The sequence below is a fragment of the Hypanus sabinus genome, chromosome 26, assembly GCF_030144855.1.
Source record: "Hypanus sabinus isolate sHypSab1 chromosome 26, sHypSab1.hap1, whole genome shotgun sequence".
NCBI lineage: Eukaryota > Metazoa > Chordata > Chondrichthyes > Myliobatiformes > Dasyatidae > Hypanus > Hypanus sabinus.
The window spans coordinates 22185653-22201442 of NC_082731.1; positions in this window are offsets into that span (position 1 = coordinate 22185653).

Here is a 15790-nt window from a genome sequence, read left to right on the forward strand (position 1 = left end):
TACTTTATACTGTTTATAAATCTAAGGCTCTGTGACAGATGCCATTACACTTAACATGCACCTGGCCACAGCACATTTCTAAAAGTGGGATTTCTGTACCAGAATGTTTTTTTTCGAAATTTCAGTTGGTATTCAAATCATTTGCCAGAAGACTCCTGCTCACGGTTTAAGGTATAATATGTCAAAGATGTACATAACTCTGCTGTACTTCCTAATCAACAAACCACAGATACACAGGGTGCACAAGTGTTTCACTCTCTCCATCATCTTTAACACCGATGTAATTTAGAACTGTGTGCTGACCTTGCTGTTTTACACACGGTTCCCAAGCAAACTCATGCCGGGTTTCCTGACCAGTCATATTGTCCAGTTTGTTGAAGACATAGCAATGGTGAAACTCATTACCAAACATCAAGAAACGGCCTATAGAGAGGAGGTGCAACCACATGCATCAGGGTGCCAGGGAATTAATGTCTTCATAAAAGTCACCAAAGCAACTGAAATGGCGTCTGACTAAATGAGAACACGGTCTACACCCACCGTTGAGAGATTCTGCAGTGGAAACTGCGAGAAAGTTTAGTAGCTAAAATGCATATCTCTCGTAACGATTAATGTCCATGAACACATCTTAAATAATCAGGAAAGCGTAATCCAGCCTATGTTGTTGTGTTTTTTTTTTTCTCTGAGGGACAGTGGAGAGTTGCATTATGCATATCTATTTACAGATGCGTATTTGCGAATATCCTGACTTGCTGCACAATGCCTTGGCCAAAACAGCTCCGCAGGGGGCAGGGAGGCTCTATACCAAACAGTCAAAACCTTCCAAAGCATACTCAGCACCAGCTATCACGCCATCAAAGACATCGATAGAGAAAAATGCCCGAAAACGTATAATGATATCAATCAGGAAACAACTCGTGACCGATTTGACGTACGCCCCTCAAGATGGAGGCCAGATAGCCTCCAGATCGGGTTCGCCAGACTCAAAAGTGCTTATCTTCTCCAAGGTGGAAGAGTCTGATTAAGAGAGTTGGATGGAGACAGAGAGAAAGATATAGTCTGTGTTAGGTAGGACGTTAAGAGAGTTTGGCGTTGAAAATTACTGAGGGTGCTGGAGTGAGTGAGCGATTAATTGATAGCGAGAGATGGAAGCAGAGAGAACAACAGAGGAAAAGAAAGAGATAAACAGGGAGACAGAGATGGACAGACAGAGAATGGAGAGAGAGATCAACAGAGAGAGAGAGAGTAAGAGAGAAATTGAGAGAGATATCAAAAGAGAGCGAGAGTGAGATAGAGGCTACAGAAAAGAACTGGAGGTCAATAAGGAGAGACAGAGAAAGGGAACAAATCAGTGTTAAGCCAAAAGTTACGTGAGATTAGCGGCAAAAATACTAAGACTGCTGGAGCGAGATAGCATTTACTTTTGGGTGGGGAGGGAGACAAATCGATAGAGTGAAACAGTGAAACCAGGACAGAAAGAGGGATAGAGATGAACAGAGGGAGAGGGAAGCGACGACAAACAGAGAGAGCCGACGGACAGCAGAGATAGGGGAGAGCATAAAAATTCAGAGACAAAAAAGTAACGAGAGAAGAGAGAGAATAATCAACAAAGATAAAATGTCACTTATAACTTCAACGAAATAAATATCAATGTATGCTGCACAGAGGAAAACAACCATCAGATGCGACTCTGCTCATACAGTGGAAAACAAGTGTACGTGTATACACAGTGCACACACACACACACACACACACACACACACACACACACACACACACACACACACACACACACACACACACACACACACACGTGATTCCGGTTTGAATGTCATCGTCTGTATCAGTCTTGCCTGTTAACATATATTTCACAAAAGAAATGTGACAGCTGAGGCTATAGATCTGACTGCGACTTTGGAAAGAATTGTGCGGTTACACGACAGATGAATCTTCACCGACGAATGGTAAGGAAACTTCAACAGGTACTCCTGGTGGTGGGGAACCACAATCAGAAAAGGATTGTAGAGTTATATCAAACTGCATCGCTCAATGCATAGATACCACAATGAGTGAATTTTTGTACGAAAATAACACTAGAATACATCACTGTGTCGCTTAGGTCGCAGTAATAAACTGCAGAGTCGCTGATTTGTAGTTTTTTTGATGTTGACGATGAACATTTTTTTCGTCTTCTCTAAATAGCCATTGAGGCGATTTTTGGCAAAATCGGCTTTATCTTCAGACCCCCCAGAATATTTGTACAGTATGTACTCGAGACCTTGTTCTGGGCTTTGCCGGTACCAATATAAATGATAGTAGTTCCATGTAGTATCGTAGGTGCATCTCAAAGTCACAGCCTCCTCTTCTCTCTTCACTACCGTTGACACTGTCTGAGTGACGGAGTTTCCCTGACTCGTATCTAAAAAATAACATCAAGAAATGAAAATGTTATATTAACGTTTTTCGAGGAATTCAGTTTCGAGCAGGGATACGAATTGTTTGTTGCGTACAAACCAGTTAAAAACTCTCCGCACACAATCCAGATGACGAACCTCCACATCTGTTTTTTTTGTATAAAGGTTGGGTTGAGTGAGTTTCTCAGTAGCAAATTGTCTCCAAGCTTCAATAAGTTCCGATTCGACTGTTTAAATAGACAGTGCTTTTGACATACTGGACAGGAAATAAAATGCATCCAATGGGAACCCGGCCTCTTATTGCTCCGCCTATTGCCCCAGATGCGACACGTTACTGCAGTTGCTCCGGATGCGACAAGGTCCTTGGTTAATGGCAGATGCACAAAAACCTCTAAGTAACCGAGGGGCACGCGATAACTGGCCAGGTCGGCACATACAGAGAAAAGATAATATTGAGTAGATTGAGAGAGAATAGAGGAGACAGAGTGAGGATACCGGTGTGCGTGTGTGAGCGAAAAAGAGAGAGAGAGAGAGAGAGAGAGAGAGAGAGAGAGAGAGAGAGAGAGAGAGAGAAGAGAGAGAGAGAGAGAGAGAGAGAGAGAGAGAGAGAGAGAGAGAGAGAGAGAGAGAGAGAGAGAGAGGAGAGAGAGAGAGAGAGAGAGAGAGAGAGAAAAAAATAAAGATTCGTCCATATCCAGACTGGAAGACTGTAAAGCCTCGTAACGCGAGAAGTGCGGTAAAACGTGAAAATTATAATAAGGAGCAGCACTTCTGCAAACGCTTTACTGGGTAGTCGGATGGGAGACGATGTTAACTTTGTCATTCAATAACATGTCTTCTTTGGTATGGACAATTAGCAAAGCAAACCAGCAGCTCCTGATTTGTAAGCAGCGCTGTCAGGATGTATATAAAAAAGGGGATCTATGTGTGGAAAGCAGGAGAAATACTGCGCTGGCGTCAAACACCATGTGGTGATGTTATACTGGTTAGAAGCAGGCACAGAAAGAGAAAATGATAATAATTACTGTTTGCCGAAGAAACGGTTTTCTTCGGACGTTAGTTCTTACAAACTTCACTGGCGTGACATCTGATAATGTAAAAAACATTGACTTCATCATGATAGTGACACCTTCATGTGAATGTAATATTCCTGAATATGCGAGAAGGTTCTTTATCACTGTAGCCACGTTCCATGACTGAGAGATCCCTCTAACGACATTGACCTGCATCTATCCAAATTAGTTTTTTCCTGTGGCACAGTCGATGGACGTTCCAAATAAATAAACGGTGGGAAATCTAAAAGAGGACTTCTTGCCGATGTCATCAAAACAAGGGCAAATCTCAGACGGAGGTCTTTTCCTGCGATATATGTTATAAAACATAAATTCTGGGGTTTTCCGAAGGGACAAACACTGCAAAATAAAATGACTACATCAGTCAGGAAAATCCATTCTTTACGATAGACCTATTGTCCTGTATTATTATTTCTAATTATCTCTGGTTTTCAGTTTCTGTCCTTTCGCAGTTTCCATTGCTCCTTCATTTTTTGCACATCTGTGTCTGTCTCCATGTTAGCGACAAATGCTCCTTGCTAACGGATAGTATCTGTTAATAGTCCTGTACAGAGAGTCTGTCGTTAGTCCTGAGGAGACAATCCGCGTTAAAATGCAATTAGATTGATCGTTATCAGTATGATGGATGGTTGGATAACTGGGTGCGTCATCAACATGGAAGGATATTATAAAATTAGAAGTGCGGCAGGTAACAGTGAAGCGTACGGCTGCTGCAAATATCTCTGGACCGTCAGCATAGCCCTGAGACAATCTGGGTAAAGCATATTATTTTTCACAAATCATAAAGGTCCACAGATATTGACTGTCGTCGTGCAGAGGAAACTAGAATGATCGTGTACGATTGAGACTCAGATGGCACAACGGCCGAAATGGCATATTTCTGGTACAACAGGAGACAATCGAAGTGGAAAGCACAGAAGTAATGTGGGAGAAGATTAGGGACCAATTGAGCTGGGTTCAGGAGGATAGGATTGCCCCACTGAAGCAAGGAAAAAAATAGTAGGAAAAGGGAACTGTGGCTGACGGAAACGTATGAGGCAACTAAAGGTAAGAGGGAAAATTAAGCATATGTTAGATATAAGAAGCAGGAGGCAGGAGGGATTTATCAGAAATACAGGGTAGCCAGGAAGAAGCTAAAGAAAAGACTTACAAGAGCTCGAAGGGGACATGAGAAGGCCTTGGCATGCAGGATTAAGGAGAACCCCAAGACGTTCTATGAGTAGGTGAAGAATAAGCAGATGACGAAAACTATGGTGGGAACGCTAAAGGATGAAGAGGGCAATAAGTGCCTGGAAGCGGAAAAGTTGGGGTGGTCCTATATGAATTCTTTGCTTCAGTATTCACAGGTGAAAAGTGATCAGGCTGAAGTCGAAGCAGAGCAGGTTTGTGTGCTGGACAATGTGGAGATTAACGAACAAGAAGTGTTGAATCTTCTTAAAAAACATTAAGATTGATACATTCCCAGGTCCGGATATGATACATCTCAGGCTGTTGTGCGAATTGAGAGCAGAGATCGCAGGGACATTAACTATGATCTTTGAATCCTCTTTGACTGCAGGGGAAGTGCCGGAGGACTGGAAAATGACAAATGTAGTTCCTTTGTCTAAAAAATGTTAATAGGGAGAAATTTGGGAACTATAGACCGGTGAGTCTTACGTCGGTATTGTAACTACTGGAAAGGATTCTTAAGGACAGGATCTACGAGCCTTTAGATAAGTGCAGTCTACTCATGGATAATCAACATGGCTTTGTTAAGTGATGATCCTGCCCCACGAGCATGGTTGAGTTTTTTGAGTAGGTAACATAATAAATTGATGAAGGTAGGGCAGTGGATTTGGTCTACCTGGACTTTAGCAAAACATTTGACAATGTCCCTCATGAGAATCTCATTCAGAAAGTCATGAGGCATGGGATAAGTGGAACCTGGGCTGCTTCGATAAAGACTTGGCTTAAAGGATGAAAGCACAGTGTAGTTGCGGAAGGAAAATATTCTGCCTGGATGTCGGTGACTAGTGGATTGCTACATGATTTGTCCTGGAACCCCTGATATTTGTGTTTTTTTTATAAATGACCTGGATGTAGAGGCGGAAGGATCTGTGAGTGACTTTGCGGATGACACGAAGATTAGAGGAGTTGTGGATGGTCCTGTAGGTTGACCAAAGTTACAAGAGTATATTGACAGGCTGCGGAGTTGGGTAGGAAATTGTCAGATGGAGTTTAATCCGGACAAGTGTGAAGTGATGCATTTTGGAAGGACAAACCTTAAGACTAAGTGCAGGATTAATGGTCATTTAATTAAGAGTGTTGCAGAACAATGGGACCTTAGGGATCAAATCCATGTATCGAACCCATACATCCATTGAGGTAGCTGCAGAGTTTTATAGGGCAGATAAAAAGTCCTATGGGATGCCAGGATTCATTAACAGCGGGTTTGAGGTCAAGAGTAGAGAGGACATTTTGCAACTTTGCTAATCTATGGTGAGACCACACTGGTGAGTATTGTGTTCGTGAGCTTGCGACAGCTCATGTTTCAGAGTTGGTGCATCGTCCGCTGCACTGGAGGCACCAAATGAGGAAACATGTTCATATCAGGGAAACTAGTTCAAGCAATAAGGCTCAGACAATTGCAGTTGTCGTCGCGGCTGCTGGCCCAACTTTACTGGACCTCCGTGCCAAACATTGCTATTTCTGTCACAGGAATTATAGCAGACCGTAATCTAGAATTTTGGGATGGAATCCGCAATAAGAGTAAGTGTGAGGAATGAGGAGGATCTATTTTATTTTTGTACTTTCCATTCTCCATCTTTGGTTCAGGTTTTGTTGGTTGGTGCATGTTGCCCTCTTCTTTTGTTTTACTTAGTCACACCATACTGTATTCCAAAATTCATTTGGCGTCGCTATTAATTCATTTGGTATCACCCTTCTGATAACGAAATTACTTGGTCAAGTGAGCCTCTGTAGGGCGATTCTCCGTGGCTCAGATCCTGTAAGTACGAGAAATAATGAATTATATGCTGGTATTTTTATTTTCCAGTAATACCTAGACCGACAGGGACCTCGGTTGTACTCTGGGCTCACACACACAGAAGTTCATTCGTGTTATTGCACCCAGTTGATTCGCTCATCGGACCATTGTCAGTGGATCGGCTGGCCTGTAGGTTTTCACACTTCCCATCAGCTTACCACTGGTGACTTTTCCCATTTATGAACTTGTGGTTTCCCGGCTTTATTGTCTTCAGGCTTCGAAACCGGTGCAGGTGTAGATTTTGGCCAAAGTTTGAGATATTTGTCTTTGACAAAAATCCTTTTCGCTGGTTTTCTGTCAATGGCTTTCTGCACCAGGCTGTCGCTCAAGCCAATCACGCAGCACAGTAGTTTTGTGCTTTCGAAGTCAAACCTATGACCATTCAGAATGGCCGTTCTTCTACCGCTGGTTTCTCCGCGAAACCTGAACAGGTACACCATTTTGTAGATGTTTCTTTCCATTTCACATGAGTTTCAGAAATTGCAAACCTGCGCAATTTTGAATTTGCGAAATGCATACATTGCAGTATACACATTTACATCACTGCTAACGTTGAAATTATTCTATTAATCATGACCACGCAAGACAATTTTATTCTTGTCCTCTTTAAACAGGTTTCTACACTGTTATTAAGATATTCTACTCCCTTTAATGATCTACATCCTCTCTCCGCATTACGACAGCAACTCTGACACTACTGTGTCCGGTTGCAGTCTGTTCGTCTGACATGGTCTAAGGCATATATGAAACACTTCATTCTGTTTACAAAATGAAAGCAGGTAGCTCTTGAAGTGAAGAAACAATGCAGAAAAATAATCGTTTAATTGAACTCCGCTTCCTGTCGCATTGGACTGAGCTGCTGCACAATCTAGATTTATTTCCCCTGTGCAGTATTGCCACTGTTCCCAATGCATAATGTGAAAGTAAGCTGTAAAATGAGATATTCTATTGAATATTAAAATATTTTATTTAGCTGTTTGCCGGGATATTCATAGCTGCCGCTTGACCCAAGTGCATTGACGCCCGATATATGTTTTGTTTTGTTTTTGTTTGTTTGTTTTTCTTTTTTTTGTCGCAGCACACGCAGTGTATGCGATCGATGTAAATTGATATTAAAAATAATTTCAAACTTAGGTGAAAAGCTTTTGGATCGGAATATGATGATATGGGAGATTCTGTAACTAAGGGTGAAGTGCAATGGTTTTTCTAATTCATGCGTTCAGAAACCTCACAGTCTGAAATCTTAACAACTATTTCTATCTTACATAATGGTGAGAAAATCCATTATTCGGCCCAATTGAATTGATTTCCATTTCCTCAGAGTCTCTCTTTATGGGTATCAGGCTGCACAACACTTTTTTTGAAAATGTGAATAAAAAAGTAGCATTCTTAACGATGGTGAGCGACTCATCCAGTATCGCGAGACCAATGCCCCGCATGCCACGCCTCTCAAAATTAGTATGTGTAACTATATGGTACTTCCACCTTGATTTTACGCTGTTGCAAAGTCTGTAATTTCTTGGTAAACGATAACATTGAATGGAGGATAGGCACACACCGTTCATCACAAATGATCGCTTCTATATCAGAATATACTATTCTCTTGCTGAGTTAAACCCGAATAATAACGAGACCTGTGCAGGTAATTGAAAGTGGTTGCTCATCGTCAGCCATGAAATACTGAGTCAGGAGGCTATTAGACAGACTTAGCTGGGCTATTATATTACGAGCCATGGTGAAAGGTTACATACAATTCCTTTGTTTGCTGTCGATGTAATGGGGCACTGTTATCGTGTGACGGAGGCACTAAATGGATTGGATCTAGAGCTGTGGAGTACATGGTGGGAGGGAGGATTTTGCCATTGACAACTTTAAGGAATTGGTCAGGAGTAGTAAATAATGAAAACTTTAGTTATTCGAAATAAAAGAGAAAAATGAAACATAATCAACAGGTCAGGCATCAACTTTACAACTGAGAACTCCAATTCAAAAGGAGGTAGGCGAGGAAGAAATCAGGTTCTGTGCAACCAAACATCAGGGATCGCGGGTACTGGAGACGAAACGATCTATCTACTTAAATAATATGACCATATTAGCCACACAATCCTTTATATTGTGCAATAATGACTCGATATTGCTTAACTTGTGTAGGGTAGTATACTGCCCAGCTGCAACATGGCGAACAGACTATATTATTAGAATACGAGGCAGAGCTGCTAGAAAAAAAAGACACATAGCAAATATACGCACAATGCAGGGGCTTCGGCCCGCAATGCTGGGAAACCATGCACTTTATTTGGACATTATGTGTGGTTTCTCGTAGCCCTCTATTTTTCTAATCTCCATGTCCGTATCCAGGATTCTCTTAAAAGACCCGAACTTTTCCGGTTCCGTCAATTTTGCCATTAGCCCATTCCATGCACTCACCATTCTCTGTTTAATGAAATTACACCGACAGCTCCTCTGAGGCTGCTTCCAACGGCCTTCTCGTATTAAGCATTTCAGCCCTGGGAAAGAAGAAAATAGCCTCTGACTATCCATACGATCAATGCCTCTCGTCATTTCATACACCTCTATCAGGTCAACTCGCAGCTTCCGCAGCGACAAGGAAAAAATACCGTGTTCACTGAAACAATTTTCATAAGTCATGCATCCCAATCCAGGCAACAAACGCGTTAATCTACTTCGCACCCGTTCTAGATTTCCAGATATCCTTGCTCTAGTGAAGTGACCAGAACTCAGCACGGTATTCCAAGTGGGTCCTGACGAGGGCCGTTTGTAGCTGTAACATGATTTTCCGGCTCTTAAATTGAATCTCACATTTGATGAAGGCCAATGCACCGTCTGCCTTCTCAACAAGAGTGTCAATTTGCACAGCAGCTTCGAGTGGTCAATGGACTTGGATCCGTTGATCCGTCTGATCCCTGAGGTCCCAGAACAGATCCCTGAGGCACACCACCGGTTACCCACCTTCAAGCAGAATATGACCCGTTTACAGCCACTCTTTGCCATTTGTAAGCAATCCAATTCTAAATCGACAAAGCAAGGTCATCTTGGATCCCATGCCTACTTGCTATCTCAATAAGCCTTGCAATGAATACCTTATCAAATGCCCTTCTGAGATAATTATGCATCACACATACTGTTCTGTAGTCATTGATGTGTTAGTCGCATCCTCAAAAAAATCATTCAGACTCTCTAAGTAACGACCAGCATTTGCCAGAGCCAGGGCAATCATTTTATGCCTCTCCAAATGTTCAGAAATCCTGATTCTCAGCATCTGTTCCATCAACTTATGAACCATTGAAATAAAACTCACTGTTCTATAATTTCCTTGCGATATCTGCAACCCTCCAACCGCTCGGAATCTGTCCTGTCCCCATTGATGTTTTAAAACTCATTACCAGAGGCTCAGTAATCTGTTTCACTGCACGATACAATAGCATGGGTTGCTTCTCATTCAGTCCTGGAGACTTACCCAAGTTGATGCTTTCTAAAACCTCCATCACATCCTCATTTAATTTCTATATGCTCTACCATTTCAATCTGCTGTAAGTCATCCTGACAAGAACAAATGTCCAATTTCCGGAGTGAATACTGAAGCAAAGTATTGACAAAAATCTCTGCTATCTCCTACAGATCCATACACACTTTTCGGCTTTCACACTTGATTGACCCTATTCTATCACGACGAATCTACTTGCGCTTCTTATAAGGTAAGTACATATTCGGTACAGCTTTGTGGGAAGCCAGGCACATAACCCATGAATACTTGCCGAATTTTTGTCGTATAATTCGCTGAGAACATCAGTTCTAAATTTATGCCTCCAAGGTCCCGCCAGATAGCCTCAAATATCCCCTTGTTTCAAGTAACTAGATTGCTAAATTGTTTGTACTGATCGCTCGCCAAGGCTTTGTTAAATAATATAGAATTATGAACAATATCTTCAAAATGTTTTTCTACTGGAAGACCTGACACCGGTTTATTTCTCAACACCATATCATATACAACCTGTCCTCCAGGAGGCCTATCTACATATTGTGTCTTGTAAACTTACTGAACACTCCTAACAACTTCAACCCATCTAAACCCGTTGCTCTAGGGAGATGCCAATCATATTTGTGAAATTAAAATCTGTCACACTGACAACTCTGTTATTATTACAGCTTTCCAGAATCTCTCTCCCTGCCTTTTTCTCGATGTCCCGGTTACTATTGCTTTGTTTATATAACACCCAGTAGAGTTATGCACCCGTTCGTTTTTCTAAATTCCACCAACAGAAACTCGGTAGACAATCCCTCCGTGCCTTCCTCCTCTTCTGCAGCAAAAATTTCGATGTCGAGTGGTTGAAGATGGCCTTAGAAAGGTTAGGGTCATAGGCAAATGAATGGCAGATGGAATACAATGTGATGAGTTGTACACTTACACAATTTGGTGAAAGAAATGAAATGTTTTGCTATTTTCTACACGAAGTGAGAAAAGGGAAAATATATATAAACGGAGGTGGTCAAGGATTCCCGTGTTCTTGCAGGTTAATCCGCAGATTGCTTCTGCTGGAGCCTGTAGCATTCTTTTAAAGAGGACTAGATTGTAAAAGCGGGAAGATAATGTTGAGATTTTGTAAAGCCCTGGCAAGGCCTCACTTGTGATATAATGAGAAAGTATTGAAACCTTCTCGTCGAAAGGATGCATTGACGCTGGAGATGGTCCAAAGAAGATTTACGAAATGGATCTATGGTTCAATTGTTTGCTCTTTAAAGAACATGTAACTATTCCATACCTGTATACACTGGGATTCAGAAGAATGGGAGGTTACTTCAGTGAAAACTATGGAATGGTGAAATAACTTGATGGAAAGGAGATGAGAAAGAATAACTTTATCAAGCCAATGGTGAATCTACAGATTTCTTTGCCACTGAACAATGTGGAGGTTAGATCTTCATTATAGTTAAGGAAGAGGACGATAGATTATTGATCGGTTACAGCATGAATGGATTCGAGGACCAGACAGAAGATTGGGGCTTGGAGATAATTGGATTCACTGTGATGAAATAGCGTAGCAGACTTAATGGGGAGATGACTCTGCTTCTGTATCTTATGGTATTGTGTAATGTTCAGTGAAATGCACCTGAGGGGAACGCATTAGTAGTAAACTCAAACCGAAATGAAACACTAAGATGAACTTGCCTTTTAACCAACGGACCACCAGATTTTCCGATTCGTCTAAAGTGTGCCCGCAATCATGCTGCACAATACAGAACGAATATGAGGGGCCAGGAAACTTCATTCAACATCGGCGAATGTTCACAGATGGGATAAGCATTGTTACTGTCGATACTCCGGACTAATATCATGTGTACACATTCTAAGTAGAAGGAGCAACAAAACAATGAAAGGCAGCTTGCATTGTCCAGAGTAACGAACCAGCACCACGAAAAGAAAGGCATGCGCAACTGAACACCCCCGCAGAATGTGTTTAGGTAAGCATTGTTCTGACGTTTCTCGCAAAGCGATCCTCTATGCGATTTCATGCTGCGTGAGATAATACATTTTTTTTTCGTTAAACACCTTTAATTGTGTAGTCAGTGGAGTAATTCAGCACTCAATGCAGGACCATCGTCGGCATAACAATTTTCTGAATGCCAAAGACCAAACGTTCCTCAGTAATGGTTTTCGAGAAGAAGTAAATATTAAGGAGGCAACACTTCTCTCTGTTCTCAATGGACAACCGGAATGATCCGAGATATGTTTATTAGCACGGTCCAAAATAATTAATGTGGACGTGGTACCAAGAGAATTACTCCAGGCAATGATTCAATTGGTTCTTTTTGTATCTACAGACAAATAGAGCACACATGTCTTAAGTTCTAAATTCTGTTACACATTTAGGTGGAAATGCATAGGTTAGCAATGCCTTCAATCGCAACACAGTTGATTGGGTACCACGAATGTTGCTGAGGACACTCCTGCTTTGCTTTGGCTAGGTTCGGCGACGATTATTTGGGCTTTCAATTCTGAGTGTTAAGTTATTTTTTGTGATATGTAGACGGTTGAAATTCCAGCTGTCAGTGCTTAGATTCAGCCCAACTGCAATGTTCTGTTCTCTGGTGACAGGAGCTGATCTCGCGTTCTCGGCCGGCTAAAGAGTGGCCAAGCCCTAAACACGAACTTCACCGGAACTTGGAGAGTTGCGGCCACCTATACGAGTTTGAATTTGCTTTTATGCAGAGGGAGACGTGTTTTGATGATTTACCGTCCCAGGTAATCGATTGACTCCTTGAAGAATGTTCCTTTTCCTTTCTTTGGAATTATACCTACCTCCTCCAAGCGAGATGTTTATACAAAGTAGTGTAGCAATTTCATTACACTCAGATTTTACAGTTATTAAAAGATTACCGAGGAAGTATTGTCGCATTGGATATCTTCAATCAAATTATCAATATGGTGCAGAAGTAGACATGGTCAGAGATTACGCCTAAAGTAGCTGCCTTAAATTATTTATGCGTTGCATCGTTGTAATTGACAGGGAGTCTTCGTCAGAATTACCTGATTATTGGCGGGTTCCTATGAATTTATTGAGGACTTACCGACCGCTGAGAAGTTTGCTTCGATCGGTGGTATCGAATATGTGCATACACTTTGTCAGAGATTTTCCGGTCAGTTTGTAGTAGCGGAAGATGAATATAAGCACGGGAGCCTTATGGAATGGCACGACAGAAGCCGCCCACTATGAGTATTAACGACTCTAATATATATGGTTTCTGCAGTTGATCCGTCGGTGCGGGCAGCGGAGCGGGAGTAAGGAGTGCTCGAGGTCGACAGACGAATGGAGATCGGAGGATCGGAGGATCAGCCGTTGTAGGTAGGCCGAGACCGTCGGACCGACATGGACAGTACCTGAGGAGGAAGGTAAAGCTGCGCAGGCGCGGGTGACGTCAGCGACGAGGGCTTTGTTTAAAAAGAGGCCCCCTTTCATGAGCGGGCAGTGTCTGTTCAGGCAGCGGAGCGCGAATAAGCAGAGCTCGAGGTCGACAGACGACTGGAGATCGGAGGATCGGAGATCAGCCGTTGCAGTTTGGCCGAGACCGTCGGACTTAACTGCGCAGGCGCGGGTGACGTCAGCGGCGAGAGCGGGGTTTGAAAAAAGCCCCACTTCTCGGAGCAGGCAGCAAAGTGCTGGGCTTTGGTTCAGCGGGCTTCGGCGCAAGGGGACTTCGGTGAGAGGAAATCAGTGAGCCTGAGTACGTGCTTGCTGACATAAAAAAAAATAAGGTCGGCAGTTACTTTTTTAATTTATTCTGTCTAATCTGGAATCATTTAATGGGGGAGACAGTTAGAGCAGTGTTTTGCTCCGTATGTAGTATGTGGGAGGTAAGTGTTAACACATTTTTCCCTGATGACCACACCTGCAAAAGGTACATCCAGCCGCAGCTCCTATCGGACCGAGTTAGGGAATTGGAGCAGGAGCTGGATGAACTACGGATCATTCGTGAGGCAGAGACAGAGATAGATAAGAGTTATCGGGAGGTAGTCACACCGAAAAGACAGGAGGTAGGCAAATGGGTGACAGTCCAGAGAGGCAGGGGGAGCAGCCAGAGAGAGCAAAGCACCCCTGTGGACGTTCCCATCAACAATGAGTATAACGTTTCTGATACTGTTGGTGGGGATGACCTACCAGGAACAAGTTGCAGTGGTCCTGTCTCTGGCACTGAGGTTGGATCCTCGACTAGGAAGGGGAGGAGGGAAGAAAAGAGAGCGGTAGGGATAAGGAATTCTATTGTCGGTGGGCAGATAGGAGATTTTGTGGGGATGATCGGCAGTCTCGGATGGTATGCTCCCTCCCTGGTGCCGGGGTCCGGGACTTCTCAGATCGGGTGCAGGTTATTCTTGAGAGGGAGAGCAAGAACCCAGGTGTTGTGGTCCATGTAGGGACCAAAGACGTGGGTAGGATGTGAGGGGGTCACGCGTAGTGATTTCAGGGAGTTAGGTGCGAAACTGAAGGGCAGGACCTCCAGGGTAACAATGCTACCTGTGCCACGTGCGAGTAAGGCAAGGAACAGAAGAATTATGCAGATTAATACGTGGCTGAGAAAATGGTGCAGGAGGGATTGCTTCAGGTTTTCAGATAATTGGGCTTTGTTCCAGGGAAGGTGGGATCTCTTCCGACGAGACGCTTTACACCTGAACTGGAGCGGTACTAACATACTTCCAGGAAAGTTTGCTAGCGCAGCTCGGGGGAGTGGGTGTTGGGGGTGGTGGTTTAACCTAAATTTGCAGGGGACAGGGATCCATAATGTGAGAGAGGATAGCGAGATGAAGAATAAAGGACAGGTGGGGATTACACAGTTCCGGAATATTAAGTGTGTAGTAGGGAAAGTTGAGGCGGGACAAGTGATAAGGTGGACACATGTACAGAGGGATGGTCTGATGGAACATGGAGTTAAATGTGCAGAAAAAAATAAGTAAATTTCGGAAGGACAACAAAATTCAAGTGGCGTATAGCCCGACTGGAGTTCGGGGAGCTGGGTTAAGCACAATCGGCAGCAATTTAAACAGAGAGAGGAGACATCGGCTAAAAATTCGATATCTGAATGCACGAAGTGTCAGAAATAAGACGGATGAGCTTGCAGCTCAGTTGCGAATGGGTAACTATGATGCTGTTGGCATAACGGAGACATTGCTGCAGGGAGAGCAGACCTGGGAAATTAATGTTCAAGGGTATACGTGCTATCATAGGGACAGAAATGAGGGCAGAGGGAGTGGGGTGGCCCTGTTGGTCAGGAATGAGATTCTGTCGTTTGCAAGGGGGTATATAGGATCAGGAGAAGTAGAATCTGTGTGGACAGAACTGAGGAACAGTAAGGGCAAAAATACCCTAATGGGTGTTGTCTACAGGCCCCCAAACTGTAGCATGTATACTGGGTGCAAGTTGAATAGGGAGTTAACATTGTCATGTGGCAAATTCAATGTCGCAGTAGTTATTGGGGATTTGAACATGCACGTGAACTGGGAGAATCAGGTTGGTGCTGGACCCCAGGATAGGGAATTTGTCGAGTGACTACGGGATGCATTCTTGGAACAGCTTGTAAGAGAGCCGACCAGGGACAAGGCTATTCTGGATTTAATGTTGTATAATGAACAGTATTTGATAAGCGATCTTGAAGTAAAGGAGCTATTAGGAGGTAGTGACCATAATATGATAAGTTTTTATCTGCAATTTGAGAAGTAGAAGGGCAGATCGGAGGTTTCAGTGTTGAGTTAAACAAACGAGACCGTG